This window comes from Cibotium barometz, chromosome 21, assembly GCF_041138505.1.
Source record: "Cibotium barometz isolate CiBa-2024 chromosome 21, ASM4113850v1, whole genome shotgun sequence".
NCBI lineage: Eukaryota > Viridiplantae > Streptophyta > Polypodiopsida > Cyatheales > Cibotiaceae > Cibotium > Cibotium barometz.
The window spans coordinates 11,111,178-11,128,481 of record NC_141066.1 but is presented as its reverse complement, the minus strand read 5'-3'; the positions used below and the strand labels follow the sequence as shown (position 1 = coordinate 11,128,481).

Here is a 17,304-nt window from a genome sequence, read left to right as displayed (position 1 = left end):
AATCTAGCAACAACACTAAACACACACACATACCAATCCAAAAGCATGCAATAGCAAGAAGAAAGAAACATGCTTGCTTCACCATAGCACAAAAGGCAAGAGCTAGAAAACTCATGACTTCAAAAGTGAATAATGGGATTGGCCCTTTCTCATTAGCAAAACTGACTTATATACCTCTCCCATAAGTTAGAGTGCCCAGCCGCCCATGACATGTCCGGCGGCCGTCTTCTTCAAAATCCCTAAGCTACTGGCTTTCATGAGTACGGCCGGCTCTACACATGTTGTAGGCTCGGCCCGCATTTACAAAATATCTAGCGCTTAGCGCGGTTTTCACAAAAAGGTTATATTACAAGCGCATCCGTGCGTTAGGGTGTTAGTGTGAAAAGGCGAGCGGACGGTCCTATTAACCCGAGGTGCGGAGCAGGTTAACATGACCATACTCCCCCCGAAACCCAAAAACTTTGATTTCTCATAAGGTGCTAGCGGAGTCATCAAAGTAACATCCGCCAATCCCTCATCGGCATCGTTTATGGTTAAGACTAGGACGATATCTGATCGTCCTCGAGCCCCCAACTTTCGTTCTTGATCAATGAAAACATCCTTGGCAAATGCTTTCGCAGTAGTTCCTCTTTCATAAATCCAAGAATTTCACCTCTGACAATGAAATACAAATGCCCCCAACCATAACCATTACTCCGGTCTCGAAGACCAACACAATAGGACCAGAGTCCTATCACGTTATTCCATGCTAATGTATTCAGAGCATAGGCTTGCTTTGAGCACTCTAATTTTTTCAAAGTAACATCGCCGAATCCGCGTCCCAGCCAAATAAGGTGAGGAGCGCGTCCCCGACAGAAAGGACGGAGCGACCAGTGCACACCAAAAGAGGCGGACCGCTCGCCCCGCCCTGCCCCGAGATCCAACTACGAGCTTCTTAACTGCAACAACTTAAACATACGCTATTGGAGCTGGAATTACCGCGACAATTATCACGAAACTTATTGTGGTTGTAAAAAGCTGGATCAAATTGGCGCCACCGCTAAACAATTGTTTTTGTTCGTTGGATGCATTCTTCAATCGGAACACGGTATGCACCACAGAGAAGCTAATTTTCGACGCCGAGGATTTGCAACCTGCATTATCTCTCCCTAATAATAATATATGTAAAGGAGAAAGGCAAAGTGTGCAAGGCGCTCTCCTTTACATATCGGAATGGCAATGATCTGGTGAGAGAAGACGAAACCCTAGCCGGTCTGCGAGAGCGCACAGAGACTCTGAGAGCAGAGCCTTCTGTCTCTCGCCTCCAAAAATGAATAGAGGAGACTAAGCCCGAAGGCTCACCTTGTCAAAAGAAAGCCGGCCACCTTCGACCCTCGCATAAACAGTTCGCAAAAACATCTCCGCCTCTCTTAACCCTCCCTTTTAAGCCTTCGCTGCTTACAACAAACCGTTTCTGAACCGTTCGCTTTGTCTCCCTTTTGCGGCTGCCTCTGCACCGTCGATCCATCTCCTTCCCCAATCTCGACCGTCCATTTGGCTATATTAAAGTTTCAATTTCGATAAGATATGTAAATCCAGGCTATCATTTCATTTAGGTTTAAACCTTTACGTTTCACATCTTAGGCACATGAAAAAAGAAAAGACACCATTCAACACGTGTCCCTTCTATTTAGACACCTACCCATAGGGCTAGAATTTGAAGGTTGCAGTACCCTTCCAAAGGGGTTTTACCCTTCACATGAAGGGTTTTTTCACAAGTGGCCTTCAAAAGAAACATCAAAGATAAGATTACCCTTCAACTTTGAAGGGTAAGGAGTTTTTCAAATTTTCAAAAGAAGGGTCATACATAAATTTTTCCTTCTATGAGAATTTGGAAATGTGTGTATATGTGTGTGTAAGATGTAGGATGTAGGTTGTAACTTTGTACATTGTAACTTGTAAGTGGGTAGTCGGATCTTGTAAGTTGAGATTCTAATCTCTCAATTCACTTGTAAGTTAAGATTCTAATTTCTCAATTCTAGTTTCTATAAGCTACTATCATATCTACCATGATTTATAATTCATTATAAAATCTACATTCTAGAATGTACCTAATTTGGCTAGCTACCACAAAGTGAATGCACATTGCACATAGAGGGTTAGTGAATTGGTGTGTTCATTGCTATTCTTATTTCTAATATTTTCAACCAAACAAAGTGCCATCTTCTTTTTCATTCTTGTTTTCATGAATCACCATGTAAAAGTAGGCTGTTGAAAACAAAAATAGAGATATTATTAGTCATAGAAGAAAAAAGATATGCGGGAAGAAAAAAGAGACGATGGAGATGAGGACATTGAAAAAACAAAGATGGTGACTTGTTTGAAAAAGAAATATAGAGAGATCATGAATAATAGGAGGAGGAAGGTGCGGATGAAGAGCTGCATAGGAAGAAAAAAGAAACAATGGAGATGGGGGTTAGAGATGAGGAATAAGAAGGAAAAAGAGAGGATGGAGATGAGTTGAAAATAAGGATATTGAAAAAAAAAGAAGATGACAAAAAAGAATAATAGGAGGAAGGTGCACATGAAGGAAAATAAGAGGATGGAGATGGGTTGGAAATGAGGATATTGAAAAAAAGAAGATGAAAAACTATAGTGAGATCGTGAATAAATAAAGGAGGAGTAAGGTGTATATAAAGAGACGATGGAGATGGGTTGGATGGCAATTGGTTTAAAAAATTGTAGAGAAATCTTGAATAATAGGAGTGGAAAGGTATAAAAGAAGACATGTACATTAAGGAAAAAGAGACGAGGGAGATGGGTTGGATGGCAATTGGTTTGAAAAATTGTAGAGAAATCTTAAATAATAGGAGTAGAAAGAGAGGATGGAGATGGGTTGGAAATGAGGATATTGAAAAAAAGAAGATGAAAAACTATAGTGAGATCGTGAATAAATAAAGGAGGAGTAAGGTGTATATAAAGAGACGATGGAGATGGGTTGGATGGCAATTGGTTTGAAAAATTGTAGAGAAATCTTGAATAATAGGAGTAGAAAGGTGTACAAGAAGACGTGTACATTAAGGAAAAAGAGACGATGGCGAAGGGTTGGATTGCAATTGGTTTGAAAAATCAGTGTAGAGAAATCTTGAATAATAGGAGTAGAAAGAGAGGATGGAGATGGGTTGGAAATGAGGATATTGAAAAAAAGAAGATGAAAAACTATAGTGAGATCGTGAATAAATAAAGGAGGAGTAAGGTGTATATAAAGAGACGATGGTTTGAAAAATTGTAGAGAAATCTTGAATAATAGAAGTAGAAAGGTGTACAAGAAGACGTGTACATTAAGGAAAAAGAGACGATGGCGAAGGGTTGGATGGCAATTGGTTTGAAAAATTGTAGAGAAATCTTAAATAATAGGAGTAGAAAGAGAGGATGGAGATGGGTTGGAAATGAGGATATTGAAAAAAAGAAGATGAAAAACTATAATGAGATCGTGAATAAATAAAGGAGGAGTAAGGTGTATATAAAGAGACGATGGAGATGGGTTGGATGGCAATTGGTTTGAAAAATTGTAGAGAAATCTTGATAGAAAGAGAGGATGGAGATGGGTTGGAAATTAGGATATTGAAAAAAAGAAGATGAAAAACTATAGTGAGATCGTGAATAAATAAAGGAGGAGTAAGGTGTATATAAAGAGACGATGGAGATGGGTTGGATGGCAATTGGTTTGAAAAATTGTAGAGAAATCTTGAATAATAGGAGTAGAAAGGTGTACAAGAAGACATGTACATTAAGGAAAAAGAGACGATGGCGAAGGGTTGGATGGCAATTGGTTTGAAAAATTGTAGAGAAATCTTGAATAATAGGAGTAGAAAGAGAGGATGGAGATGGGTTGGAAATGAGGATATTGAAAAAAAGAAGATGAAAAACTATAGTGAGATCGTGAATAAATAAAGGAGGAGTAAGGTGTATATAAAGAGACGATGGTTTGAAAAATTGTAGAGAAATCTTGAATAATAGAAGTAGAAAGGTGTACAAGAAGACGTGTACATTAAGGAAAAAGAGACGATGGCGAAGGGTTGGATGGCAATTGGTTTGAAAATTTGTAGAGAAATCTTAAATAATAGGAGTAGAAAGAGAGGATGGAGATGGGTTGGAAATGAGGATATTGAAAAAAAGAAGATGAAAAACTATAGTGAGATCGTGAATAAATAAAGGAGGAGTAAGGTGTATATAAAGAGACGATGGAGATGGGTTGGATGGCAATTGGTTTGAAAAATTGTAGAGAAATCTTTATAGAAAGAGAGGATGGAGATGGGTTGGAAATGAGGATATTGAAAAAAAGAAGATGAAAAACTATAGTGAGATCGTGAATAAATAAAGGAGGAGTAAGGTGTATATAAAGAGACGATGGAGATGGGTTGGATGGCAATTGGTTTGAAAAATTGTAGAGAAATCTTGAATAATAGGAGTAGAAAGGTGTACAAGAAGACGTGTACATTAAGGAAAAAGAGACGATGGCGAAGGGTTGGATGGCAATTGGTTTGAAAAATTGTAGAGAAATCTTGAATAATAGGAGTAGAAAGAGAGGATGGAGATGGGTTGGAAATGAGGATATTGAAAAAAAGAAGATGAAAAACTATAGTGAGATCGTGAATAAATAAAGGAGGAGTAAGGTGTATATAAAGAGACGATGGAGATGGGTTGGATGGCAATTGGTTTGAAAAATTGTAGAGAAATCTTGAATAATAGGAGTAGAAAGGTGTACAAGAAGACGTGTACATTAAGGAAAAAGAGACGATGGCGAAGGGTTGGATGGCAATTGGTTTGAAAAATTGTAGAGAAATCTTAAATAATAGGAGTAGAAAGAGAGGATGGAGATGGGTTGGAAATGAGGATATTGAAAAAAAGAAGATGAAAAACTATAGTGAGATCGTGAATAAATAAAGGAGGAGTAAGGTGTATATAAAGAGACGATGGAGATGGGTTGGATGGCAATTGGTTTGAAAAATTGTAGAGAAATCTTGATAGAAAGAGAGGATGGAGATGGATTGGAAATGAGGATATTTAAAAAAAGAAGATGAAAAACTATAGTGAGATCGTGAATAAATAAAGGAGGAGTAAGGTGTATATAAAGAGACGATGGAGATGGGTTGCATGGCAATTGGTTTGAAAAATTGTAGAGAAATCTTGAATAATAGGAGTAGAAAGGTGTACAAGAAGACGTGTACATTAAGGAAAAAGAGACGATGGCGAAGGGTTGGATGGCAATTGGTTTGAAAAATTGTAGAGAAATCTTGAATAATAGGAGTAGAAAGAGAGGATAGAGATGGGTTGGAAATGAGGATATTGAAAAAAAGAAGATGAAAAACTATAGTGAGATCGTGAATAAATAAAGGAGGAGTAAGGTGTATATAAAGAGACGATGGTTTGAAAAATTGTAGAGAAATCTTGAATAATAGGAGTAGAAAGGTGTACAAGAAGACGTGTACATTAAGGAAAAAGAGACGATGGCGAAGGGTTGGATGGCAATTGGTTTGAAAAATTGTAGAGAAATCTTGAATAATAGGAGTAGAAAGAGAGGATGGAGATGGGTTGGAAATGAGGATATTGAAAAAAAGAAGATGAAAAACTATAGTGAGATCGTGAATAAATAAAGGAGGAGTAAGGTGTATATCAAGAGACGATGGAGATGGGTTGGATGGCAATTGGTTTGAAAAATTGTAGAGAAATCTTGATAGAAAGAGAGGATGGAGATGGGTTGGAAATGAGGATATTGAAAAAAGAAGATGAAAAACTATAGTGAGATCGTGAATAAATAAAGGAGGAGTAAGGTGTATATAAAGAGACGATGGAGATGGGTTGCATGGCAATTGGTTTGAAAAATTGTAGAGAAATCTTGAATAATAGGAGTAGAAAGGTGTACAAGAAGACATGTACATTAAGGAAAAAGAGACGATGGCGAAGGGTTGGATGGCAATTGGTTTGAAAAATTGTAGAGAAATCTTGAATAATAGGAGTAGAAAGAGAGGATGGAGATGGGTTGGAAATGAGGATATTGAAAAAAAGAAGATGAAAAACTATAGTGAGATCGTGAATAAATAAAGGAGGAGTAAGGTGTATATAAAGAGACGATGGAGATGGGTTGGATGGCAATTGGTTTGAAAAATTGTAGAGAAATCTTGAATAATAGGAGTAGAAAGGTGTAGAAGAAGACGTGTACATTAAGGAAAAAGAGACGATGGAGATGGGTTGGAGATGAGGATATTGAAAAAAAAAAAAGATGACGATTGGTTTGAAAAGATGTAGAGAGATCATGAATAATATGAGGATCAAGGTGCCAAGAAGAGGTCGCGGGGGGTTTTCCTTTGCAAAAGAAGGGTGGCCTTGAAACTTAATCTTCTAGTTGGAAAGGTGGTTTATCAAATTAGCCTTCAAAATAAAAGAAGGGGTAGCCCTTCAAATATGAGTGTTGAGTGGCTTACCGGTAGGTGGCATGCAGAAAACGCCCCTTGCTGGTTCAACGCGTGGCGCAGAAGGTGGGTGGCGTGTCGCCTTGCCTCAGGAGAGAGTACTGTCCGAGTCCCGACTCCTGAGGGTCACCTTGGGTTGGGCCAGCTGGACCGCACCTTCACACTAATGACTTCAACCGCCATCATGAAGATCATTTTAGCTATCGTCACCATCATCGCTCTGTGCATTGCCACAGCGGCAAGTTGGCAACGTCTTATAACTTATAAGTATCTGGGTAGGTATCCTTTCTTCTTTGTCTAGGTATCCTATCGCCATGATGAAGATCATTTTCACTATCGTCACCATCATCGCTCTGTGCACTGCCACAGAGGCTTGCAAGTGCGGTGGCAACGTCGCCGCCACCGTTGCCTGCTGCATGAGCGTCGGAGGAGCCGCTTCCGGCAACGACTGCCCCGCCAACCAGATCAGCGAGAGGCTCAGCAATTTCGCCAGCTGCTGCAACGGTCTGGGGTCTCGGTCCGACTGCCGCTGCCCGGTCGGTTGCTGAGGTGCTCAGCTCTGCTCACCATAATAAACACCATGGGCATCGACTTGATGTCTAGTGTGTGAAGCTCTGCACTTGGATATTGCGACCCATCAGCAGCTGTTGTTCAAATTCCCTTTCAGTTTGATATTTGAAAGTGGTATTGCCGTGTGATTGGATAAATTATGAGCAGCATTAAACTTTGTCGTGTGATTGGATAAATTATGAGCAGCATTAAACTGTGATATTGACAACGGAATTCTGGAAGGTCCTTTTGTGACTGCTTGGAGTTTGAGCTTTGCTAGAGCCATGAATGTAATATGTTTTAGCACCTTTTTCTGCCTACTCATCACTTCCCGCTGAGGTAGGAAGGTTAGCCACCTCTTTGTCTTGAGACGTATCCTCTTCACTTGCGCCTCAGTGCGATCCTGTGAATGAGAAATCTCTTGGCTCCCTTCTACTTTCGAGACGTATCCTCTTCACTCGCGTCACAGTGCGATCTTGTGAACGAGAAATCTCAAAAGTAGCCCTGCTCGACTCTTTTTACCGGTGCATCACTTTGCTAGCATGAAGCCGGCCCCCGAAAATCGGCTTTTTGCATTTTTTTTTCTCCACTTGCGTTGCCGCACTTGGTCGTAGTTGTCTTGCAGTATCCCAGTTTTTAGACCCTAGACCTTAAACCCTTGAATCTAGATTTCTTGTGAACGAGAAATCCTGGAAGCCAAGTCAGCCTCATTGTGAGCAAAATGGCCATGCAACCACAATAATATTCTGATTTATAAGGACTTTTTGCTTTGTCCCTCTATGTGTGGTCTTAACTTTTTGATGCAAATGAGAGGAATTGCCTCTACAAATCCTCGTTTCGGAGCTCGAGGGTACGTCCCCCTTTATGACATTGTTCTTGAACACTCACCTCATGGCATGTGATGAACAATATTTGATAGGTACATATTCACAACTTTTTGATAGGTACATTAACTAATGCCCCGCTGTCGCGCGGGGCATTAATTAATACCTTAGGTTATACTAAGGTACAAAAAAAAATGAAACCTTAGTTTAGAGCACCTAAGGTTTAAAATTTGAATACTTCGATTTTAATATTTTTTAAACGAAGATAAGTAGAGCGTTAGCTATTGTTTTAACAATTCGAAAAAAATAGAGGCAGAGCGTTTACAACGTTGATTGCGACGCACCCGACATATTCACAAACAAAACTTTGAAAAGCGAGAGACATATGTGTAAAAGCACAACCTTTATTCATATTGGGGATCCCACAACTTTTTACAAGGCTGCTTCACAAGGGAGCAAAGCCCAAAACAAGAACCAACACTAGAAACTGCATAATTCAAACTAATGCATAAGTGTTTTTTTACATTAGCTCTGAGACTACAAACTGAAAGTCAAGATATGAAGCAAGCATCTTTTTGAGGGCTCTTGTCCCCCAACGGGACAAAGTCCTCGCCTTCAGGTATTCCTTTGAGAAAGCTGGCACGACCATCCATAGTGGTAGGCCTCTCCCAAACGGAGGTGAACTTTTCATAGTACATAGGCTGCGGCGGCGGGCAGTCCTCATTGTGTAGAATGTCGATGGGGTTCTCGTGCGAGCCGATGGCCCCTAGCGCCTGCGCAGCCTCCTCATCTTCATCGACGATCCCTTCTTCTTTCCGTTCTCCAAAGTACCTGAAAGAACGAGATTCCATAAAGAAGATATTCTCTATGTCAACACATTGGCTCTCTTGTGGCATCATCATAATCTTCCAAACAAAGGAGGCTCTCTTACTATCCATACCATTCCCGGCCTTTGGAATTACCCAAGATGCAGCTGGATAGTACTTCCCGGTTTTGAGCATTCTTAAAAGTGTCCAGCTCAAAGTTACCCCGAGCTTTTGTTAGACACGTAATTTGTGGGGATCGACGGAGCACACACACAAGGAGAGAGGGAGAGAGGAAGAGGGACACAGGATATGGTGCTACCTCATGTAGCTTATTCTGCATCATCCACAATAGAATGGCTATACACTTATGTAGTGTATGTTAGTGTTAGTGGGCGTTCACACTGGGCGGCTGGCCAATGGCCTTTTACCCCAACAACCTCCCACTTAAAAGCCAATGTGCTGATAAGTGAGAGCCTACTAGCCTACAACTAGTGTATGTACAATGGATGAGAGATATGACTGACTCTCAACCAACGCCCACGCTCTCTCTTGAGCTGCATGCATGCATCTATATCCGCTCTAGCAATAACCATACATGTGTATCCCTGCCTAGAGCATGCACACACATCCTGTAGGTATCTTGTAATGACCTGCGTAGCTCCACCATGCTCCATGCCAGTGTCAGTCACCATATGACTAACAACTCCCACTGCAAATGCTCCCACTGCAGCTGCTATGTCGGGTCTCGACACTAGAAGGTCGTATATGAGAATCCCGAACGCTGACGAAACCTACACAATCTCGGATAACCTGACCATATCAGATCCCAGTGCAATATGCATCTACTGCATCCTCATTAGGACAAGTCGAGTATGGATGTGTCGATCCTGGGGTACTCATCATCTTCCCCGCATCCATAGAGACTGGATCCCAGTGTCCTGGCATAACCATGTCAGCATCTGGCATAAGCATATCAAGAAATGACTGCATAATCGCTGCATCCGCAGCATCCAAATCAGTCATCTCCGCCATCATACCCGATGGCTCGCCCTGCTGTGACTCAATAGAGCAAAGCCGCTCTACCTCTGCAATCGCTAACTCAACTGCAGACATATCATGCACAGTTGTATCCTCAAGAGAATCGGATGCATCAAAGAACAATGCATCCATTTCTGGCTCCTGAGTACACTGAAGCTCACCTGCGAATGAGACACGTCTCGTCTCTCGCTCATCACACGTCAATGTCATAACTGAGACTATACCGTCTCGTATCTCAGAAACCTGCAATGGGTAAACAATGTAGGACCTAGCTCCTCGCACAATGACTAGGCGACCCAATTGCATGCGAAATGACTGCTCTCCAAGCAGTACACGACATCCACTATCTGCTAGCTGTCTCATTGAGATCAAACTCTGCGCAATCCCAGGAACATATCGCACATGCCGTAGCACATAAGATGCACCACTGGGTAAAGACAAGCATACATCTCCTACACCCTCTATGTCATACGCTGAACCATCAGCAAGATGAACATGGCCAAGTCTCGCACTAGAGAAAGTGCTAAACCACTCACGATGCGAGGATATGTGGAACTCTGCACAACCAACGCGAAGAAGTGCCACCTGTACCAGACATGTAAACAAGAGGAACACTAGAGGTAAACGTGACATCACCGTCACTAGCATACTCTGCCACCTCTCTAGTCTGTGTCAATACCACACATGCATCATGCATACATCGTCGTTGTTGCCTCATACGTCTGAAGCAACTTCTTTTAATGTGTCCTGTGTGACCACAATGCCAACATCTGAACTGTCGACAAGAACAAGACCGCCGTCTCTCACGAGTCATCATCGTAGACTCAGAATCATCACACATATCTTCTAGCTGGATGTCAAAACTGTATATGCGTCAAAGTGGGAGACCACTCAACCACTACGCTAATCAAGCATAAAGCCGCATCAACCTGATGCTCGCATATGCAAACTGTATCTCAAGTATAGCTCTATCAAAGATAACAGAAAGGCAGTGTCCGACCTCTGCTAAGCCAAGCAGAAAATCGCAACGACTCAACACGGGGATAACCGCTCTCAACCGAGCGTAAAGCGCATAACCATATGCGCAAGTAGTGAACAAACACAATGCTCAAAACGCATCCCACAAGTAGTGTTGCAAAATCTGACAACTGCGTAACCTGTACCTGTAAACCTGCAGAACCTGTAACTTGTGACTATGTATAACCCGTAGCCACTACGAGCATACAAACAATCTCACTCCTGCGAGCCACCTCTCTAACGCATGTCACAATGCGCATAAACCTGGCAACAAATCCGGCAAGATAGCCTCAACTTGCATACATAACCATAAGTGCAAAATTGCACAACAAAAGATGACAACAAGTATGTCAAAAGAGTATGCAAGTTCTGTCAAGAGCAACGAATGCTCGAGATGCCAAAACTCTCTTACCCGAGAAACACCATATTAGTGAATTTGGGAATTTTTCAATTCCCATTTTTGAATACTTAAAAAAGAGGACATGGATAACATGTTTGTAAGTTTCTCAAAACCCTATCATATGACCTATCGTTAGAAAGCGCTTGAAAAATGGAATCTAAAGAGCTATAAAGCGCTCATTTTGGATTAGTGGTGTTCAAGTTATGGTTAATCCAAACTTTTGACCACGTGTCCCAAACTTGTGGAAAATTCTCATATTCCCTAATATAGTGTTGAGAGCAATCGTAGGGCGCAAATGATGCTCAATACACGCTGAAATCAGCCCATCATGTCACACGGAATCCCTGTCCGAAAAACACGCTACTAGTGTATCCACATGGCACCATAATAGAGCATCAAACTATGCACAAACCGTGCATCACAATAGCATACACAATGGCTGCAAAATCAGCCCATACACATGCCACAATGCCTGTCACTGTCACACCTATGTATCCAGTGCTCTCTCACGGCAACTAGCTCAAAACCATATGAGCTCACAGCATAATACTCTCCCACGTGAGCGAAATATGCTCAACACCTGTGACTGCAACAAAAGACCTCAAGGCAAACCACCGAGTCAAACACCTGCAATCACTGTCACAATGCCACCTGCAAGTACACACTGTACTCGCATAAACATGCTCACAACATGCGCACCTGTAGCACCTGTAGTAATGTTTTGCACCTGTATGTGGGCTCTATGGGCTGCCAAGTGATACCTGTATGAGCTGAAAACTATTGCCCCAACTATTGAGCAATATGTGTGCACAACTTGGAGTGCAACAAGCTCACAAAATTGCACAAAAAATAGCTCTAAATTCAGCCCAAAGCTGGCTGAACACCACCTGTGGAAGCTCTGAAACATGCTCGAAGCGTGGGCAAATCATGTGCAAATGTCATACATCAAGTCGAAATGACTAAACATTCTCCAAACACCATGGAGGGAAGCAAGACAGTCTCATACACCAAAGTACACCTGTCTCATATGCAATACATGCACGGCCAACAATTGAGCAAACCACGCTCACCACATCTGCAAAACCCGTAGATCTAATGGCCAAACCAAGACCTGTACCTGTGGATATACCTGCAACTTGTGAAATGCATGTGTGACCTCTGGCACGAGAATGGTGCTCGAATCCACTCACAAAAGAGCCATGGTACTCAACCACAATCACATACATCAATGGAGCATGCTACACAAGACCCTATGCCTTAAACCACCTACAAATACCTTATAGATCTGCAAAACAGGCTTCTCGCACAGCAGGAAATTTTAAAACGCTGTTTTGATAGCCAAAACGTCCGAATTCACCGTTTTTTACGCAGACCTAGGTACAAAGTACCTGCTTTTGTTCAGAGCGGCCGATTTGGGGGGGGTATGATGTGCAGTCAAAAATTTTTGACGATTGGGAAGATTTCTGCCTGTTTTGCTGCAGATCTACTACCAAGATGCCCACACTGCTCCACCACAAAGGGAGCACACAAGGGGCAATCACTATGCAGCTCAAAACAAGTACCTTGAGCTCCACAATGAGCTCAAAACGCAGCACTCCAAGCTCTGATCTGCTCACCTCTCTCACACACACGCTCGCAAAGCTGCGAAGCTCACCATAGCCAAGCTCAAATCCAAGCTCTGATACCAGTTGTGGGGATCGACGGAGCACACACACAAGGAGAGAGGGAGAGAGGAAGAGGGACACAGGATATGGTGCTACCTCATGTAGCTTATTCTGCATCATCCACAATAGAATGGCTATACACTTATGTAGTGTATGTTAGTGTTAGTGGGCGTTCACACTGGGCGGCTGGCCATTGGCCTTTTATCCCAACAGTAATTCTCCATATAAACATACGCTCTCTCGAAAAGGTTACTCGGTGAGAGACAGACCTTGTTCTTTAGGTCGGCTTGACCATAAAGAGCGTAAAGCTGCCTACCTCTTGTCATTTCTTCTGCGGTTACATTATGAGAGAAAAAGAGGAAATGAGTTTTATGCAGATCTTTCATACAGTAGCCCACCATACCTTCAAAGGTGTGCATTTTCATTTGTCGCAAAGCGCGACACATTACGATGCCACCCATCGGCTTGCAGACATCCCATGCAAGAAACTTCTTAATTGTTTTCCCTATAGCAATCAAAGACGTAGACATCAGCATGACAACCATCTGGAAGTGCAAATGATGGACCGTCCCCCCCTTCTCCAAGGAGAACAAACCCTTCACACACTCCAGACGGACAAACTCCTCCAATGGCTCCCAGAAAGCAAGGTCCACATCGCCATTGCCCACGTCTACGGTCACAGAAACCTCGAACATCCTTTGCCTCTTCTCTTTTGGAAAAGACAGACACTTGCTGACAGAAGGGGTGCTCTTCACCGAAGGGGCCGAGACAGAGCGCCCTGCATCCGAAGAACCCGCAAGGGGAAAAAAAGAAGAAGACAGAATTCACATTTTTTATGCCAATAATATTCTCGGAACAAATGAGAGAGCGCACAGAAACAGACAGCGTGCAGCGTTCTGCAAAGAAGTATAAAATATGCACTCTTATTCAATTTCTTATTTTCTGTAAAAATCAAAAAAAGAGGACAGATTCGAATAAAAGACAGACCTATATTTTCTTCTTGATCTGTGAAAACAAAATATGAAGGACAATCTTTCTAGAAACGCGAAAAAAGAAATCACTAGATGATCTCGCGTTTCTCTTGACGGATTTAAGGTTGGGTACCAGAGCCTGGGTGCCAGGAGGTGCCGGGAAGTACTATCCAGCTGCATCTTGGGTAATTCCAAAGGCCGGGAATGGTATGGATAGTAAGAGAGCCTCCTTTGTTTGGAAGATTATGATGATGCCACAAGAGAGCCAATGTGTTGACATAGAGAATATCTTCTTTATGGAATCTCGTTCTTTCAGGTACTTTGGAGAACGGAAAGAAGAAGGGATCGTCGATGAAGAGGAGGACCCGGAGTTCGAAGATGTTGTACCGGATGAAGATGAGGAGGCTGCGTAGGCGCTAGGGGCCATCGGCTCGCACGAGAACCCCATCGACATTCTACACAATGAGGACTCCCCGCCGCAGCCTGTGTACTATGAAAAGTTCACCTCCGTTTGGGAGAGGCCTACCACTGTGGATGGTCGTGCCAGCTTTCTCAAAGGAATACCTGAAGGCGAGGACTTTGTCCCGTTGGGGGACAAGAGCCCTCAAAAAGATGCTTGCTTCATATCTTGACTTTCAGTTTGTAGTCTCAGAGCTAATGTAAAAAAACACTTATGCATTAGTTTGAATTATGCAGTTTCTAGTGTTGGTTCTTGTTTTGGGCTTTGCTCCCTTGTGAAGCAGCCTTGTAAAAAGTTGTGGGATCCCCAATATGAATAAAGGTTGTGCTTTTACACATGTCTCTCGCTTTTCAAAGTTTTGTTTGTGAATATGTCGGGTGCGTCGCAATCAACGTTGTAAACGCTCTGCCTCTATTTTTTTCGAATTGTTAAAACAATAGCTAACGCTCTACTTATCTTCGTTTAAAAAATATTAAAATCGAAGTATTCAAATTTTAAACCTTAGGTGCTCTAAACTAAGGTTTCATTTTTTTTTTACCTTAGTATAACCTAAGGTATTAATTAATGCCCCGCGCGACAGCGGGGCATTAGTTAATGTACCTATCAAAAAGTTGTGAATATGTACCTATCAAATATTGTTCATCACATGCCATGAGGTGAGTGTTCAAGAACAATGTCATAAAGGGGGACGTACCCTCGAGCTCCGAAACGAGGATTTGTAGAGGCAATTCCTCTCATTTGCATCAAAAAGTTAAGACCACACATAGAGGGACAAAGCAAAAAGTCCTTATAAATCAGAATATTATTGTGGTTGCATGGCCATTTTGCTCACAATGAGGCTGACTTGGCTTCCAGGATTTCTCGTTCACAAGAAATCTAGATTCAAGGGTTTACGGTCTAGGGTCTAAAAACTGGGATACTGCAAGACAACTACGACCAAGTGCGGCAACGCAAGTGGAGAAAAAAAAATGCAAAAAGCCGATTTTCGGGGGCCGGCTTCATGCTAGCAAAGTGATGCACCGGTAAAAAGAGTCGAGCAGGGCTACTTTTGAGATTTCTCGTTCACAAGATCGCACTGTGACGCGAGTGAAGAGGATACGTCTCGAAAGTAGAAGGGAGCCAAGAGATTTCTCATTCACAGGATCGCACTGAGGCGCAAGTGAAGAGGATACGTCTCAAGACAAAGAGGTGGCTAACCTTCCTACCTCAGCGGGAAGTGATGAGTAGGCAGAAAAAGGTGCTAAAACATATTACATTCATGGCTCTAGCAAAGCTCAAACTCCAAGCAGTCACAAAAGGACCTTCCAGAATTCCGTTGTCAATATCACAGTTTAATGCTGCTCATAATTTATCCAATCACACGACAAAGTTTAATGCTGCTCATAATTTATCCAATCACACGGCAATACCACTTTCAAATATCAAACTGAAAGGGAATTTGAACAACAGCTGCTGATGGGTCGCAATATCCAAGTGCAGAGCTTCACACACTAGACATCAAGTCGATGCCCATGGTGTTTATTATGGTGAGCAGAGCTGAGCACCTCAGCAACCGACCGGGCAGCGGCAGTCGGACCGAGACCCCAGACCGTTGCAGCAGCTGGCGAAATTGCTGAGCCTCTCGCTGATCTGGTTGGCGGGGCAGTCGTTGCCGGAAGCGGCTCCTCCGACGCTCATGCAGCAGGCAACGGTGGCGGCGACGTTGCCACCGCACTTGCAAGCCTCTGTGGCAGTGCACAGAGCGATGATGGTGACGATAGTGAAAATGATCTTCATCATGGCGATAGGATACCTAGACAAAGAAGAAAGGATACCTACCCAGATACTTATAAGTTATAAGACGTTGCCAACTTGCCGCTGTGGCAATGCACAGAGCGATGATGGTGACGATAGCTAAAATGATCTTCATGATGGCGGTTGAAGTCATTAGTGTGAAGGTGCGGTCCAGCTGGCCCAACCCAAGGTGACCCTCAGGAGTCGGGACTCGGACAGTACTCTCTCCTGAGGCAAGGCGACACGCCACCCACCTTCTGCGCCACGCGTTGAACCAGCAAGGGGCGTTTTCTGCATGCCACCTACCGATAAGCCACTCAACACTCATATTCGAAGGGCTACCCCTTCTTTTATTTTGAAGGCTAATTTGATAAACCACCTTTCCAACTAGAAGATTAAGTTTCAAGGCCACCCTTCTTTCCCTACTCCGAGTGCCACTCCTCAGAGTCGATCTCCCTATGCTCACACTCGTGCTACATGTACCACACATGTCGATGTACTTATATAGTCTCCACAATTATGGATCCATCTTCAATCATGAGAGGGGTGGCCAAGTCATGATGCATATGCATTACCTTTGCTCACTACAATTTGATCACAATGTCCTTGCCAAGTTGACACATCATTCCAAGATTATATATTTGATCAGATCTACAGAGAGTTTCTTATGTTGTATGAGAGAGACTAGTTTAGTAGGAAGTGGATGCTTACACATGAGGGACCTCATGAGCCACCGTCGGTCTGAGGTTCGTGATAACATTCGAGAGAGCAAATCGAAGCTTGCTTATCTTGACTTAGCTGACTGGAAGAAGGCTAAGGCTAAGTTGTATGAGACTCCCAACAAGTTCAAGCAACAACAGAAGGTAGCTAAAAGGAACCCCCCCCCCCGACCTCTTCTTGGCACCTTGATCCTCATATTATTCATGATCTCTCTACATCTTTTCAAACCAATCGTCATCTTTTTTTTTTTCAATATCCTCATCTCCAACCCATCTCCATCGTCTCTTTTTCCTTAATGTACACGTCTTCTTGTACACCTTTCTACTCCTATTATTCAAGATTTCTCTATAATTTTTCAAACCAATTGCCATCCAACCCATCTCCATCGTCTCTTTTTCCTTAATGTACACGTCTTCTTGTACACCTTTCTACTCCTATTATTCAAGATTTCTCTACAATTTTTCAAACCAATTGCCATCCAACCCATCTCCATCGTCTCTTTATATACACCTTACTCCTCCTTGATTTATTCACGATCTCACTATAGTTTTTCATCTTCTTTTTTTCAATATCCTCATTTCCAACCCATCTCCATCCTCTCTTTCTACTCCTATTATTCAAGATTTCTCT

General features: G+C 42.5%; 1 long non-coding RNA gene across 1 annotated transcript; it reads right to left on the bottom strand.

Moving 5' to 3' along the window:
* Window positions 1-15,547: 15,547 nt before the first annotated feature.
* On the bottom strand, window positions 15,548-16,832 carry LOC147626837 (uncharacterized). Its single transcript, XR_015268423.1, has 2 exons — window positions 16,666-16,832; window positions 15,548-16,245 (listed from the first exon to the last, which is right to left on the bottom strand). It is a non-coding gene; the product is annotated as an uncharacterized LOC147626837 (long non-coding RNA).
* Between the last annotated feature and the right edge of the window lie 472 nt (window positions 16,833-17,304).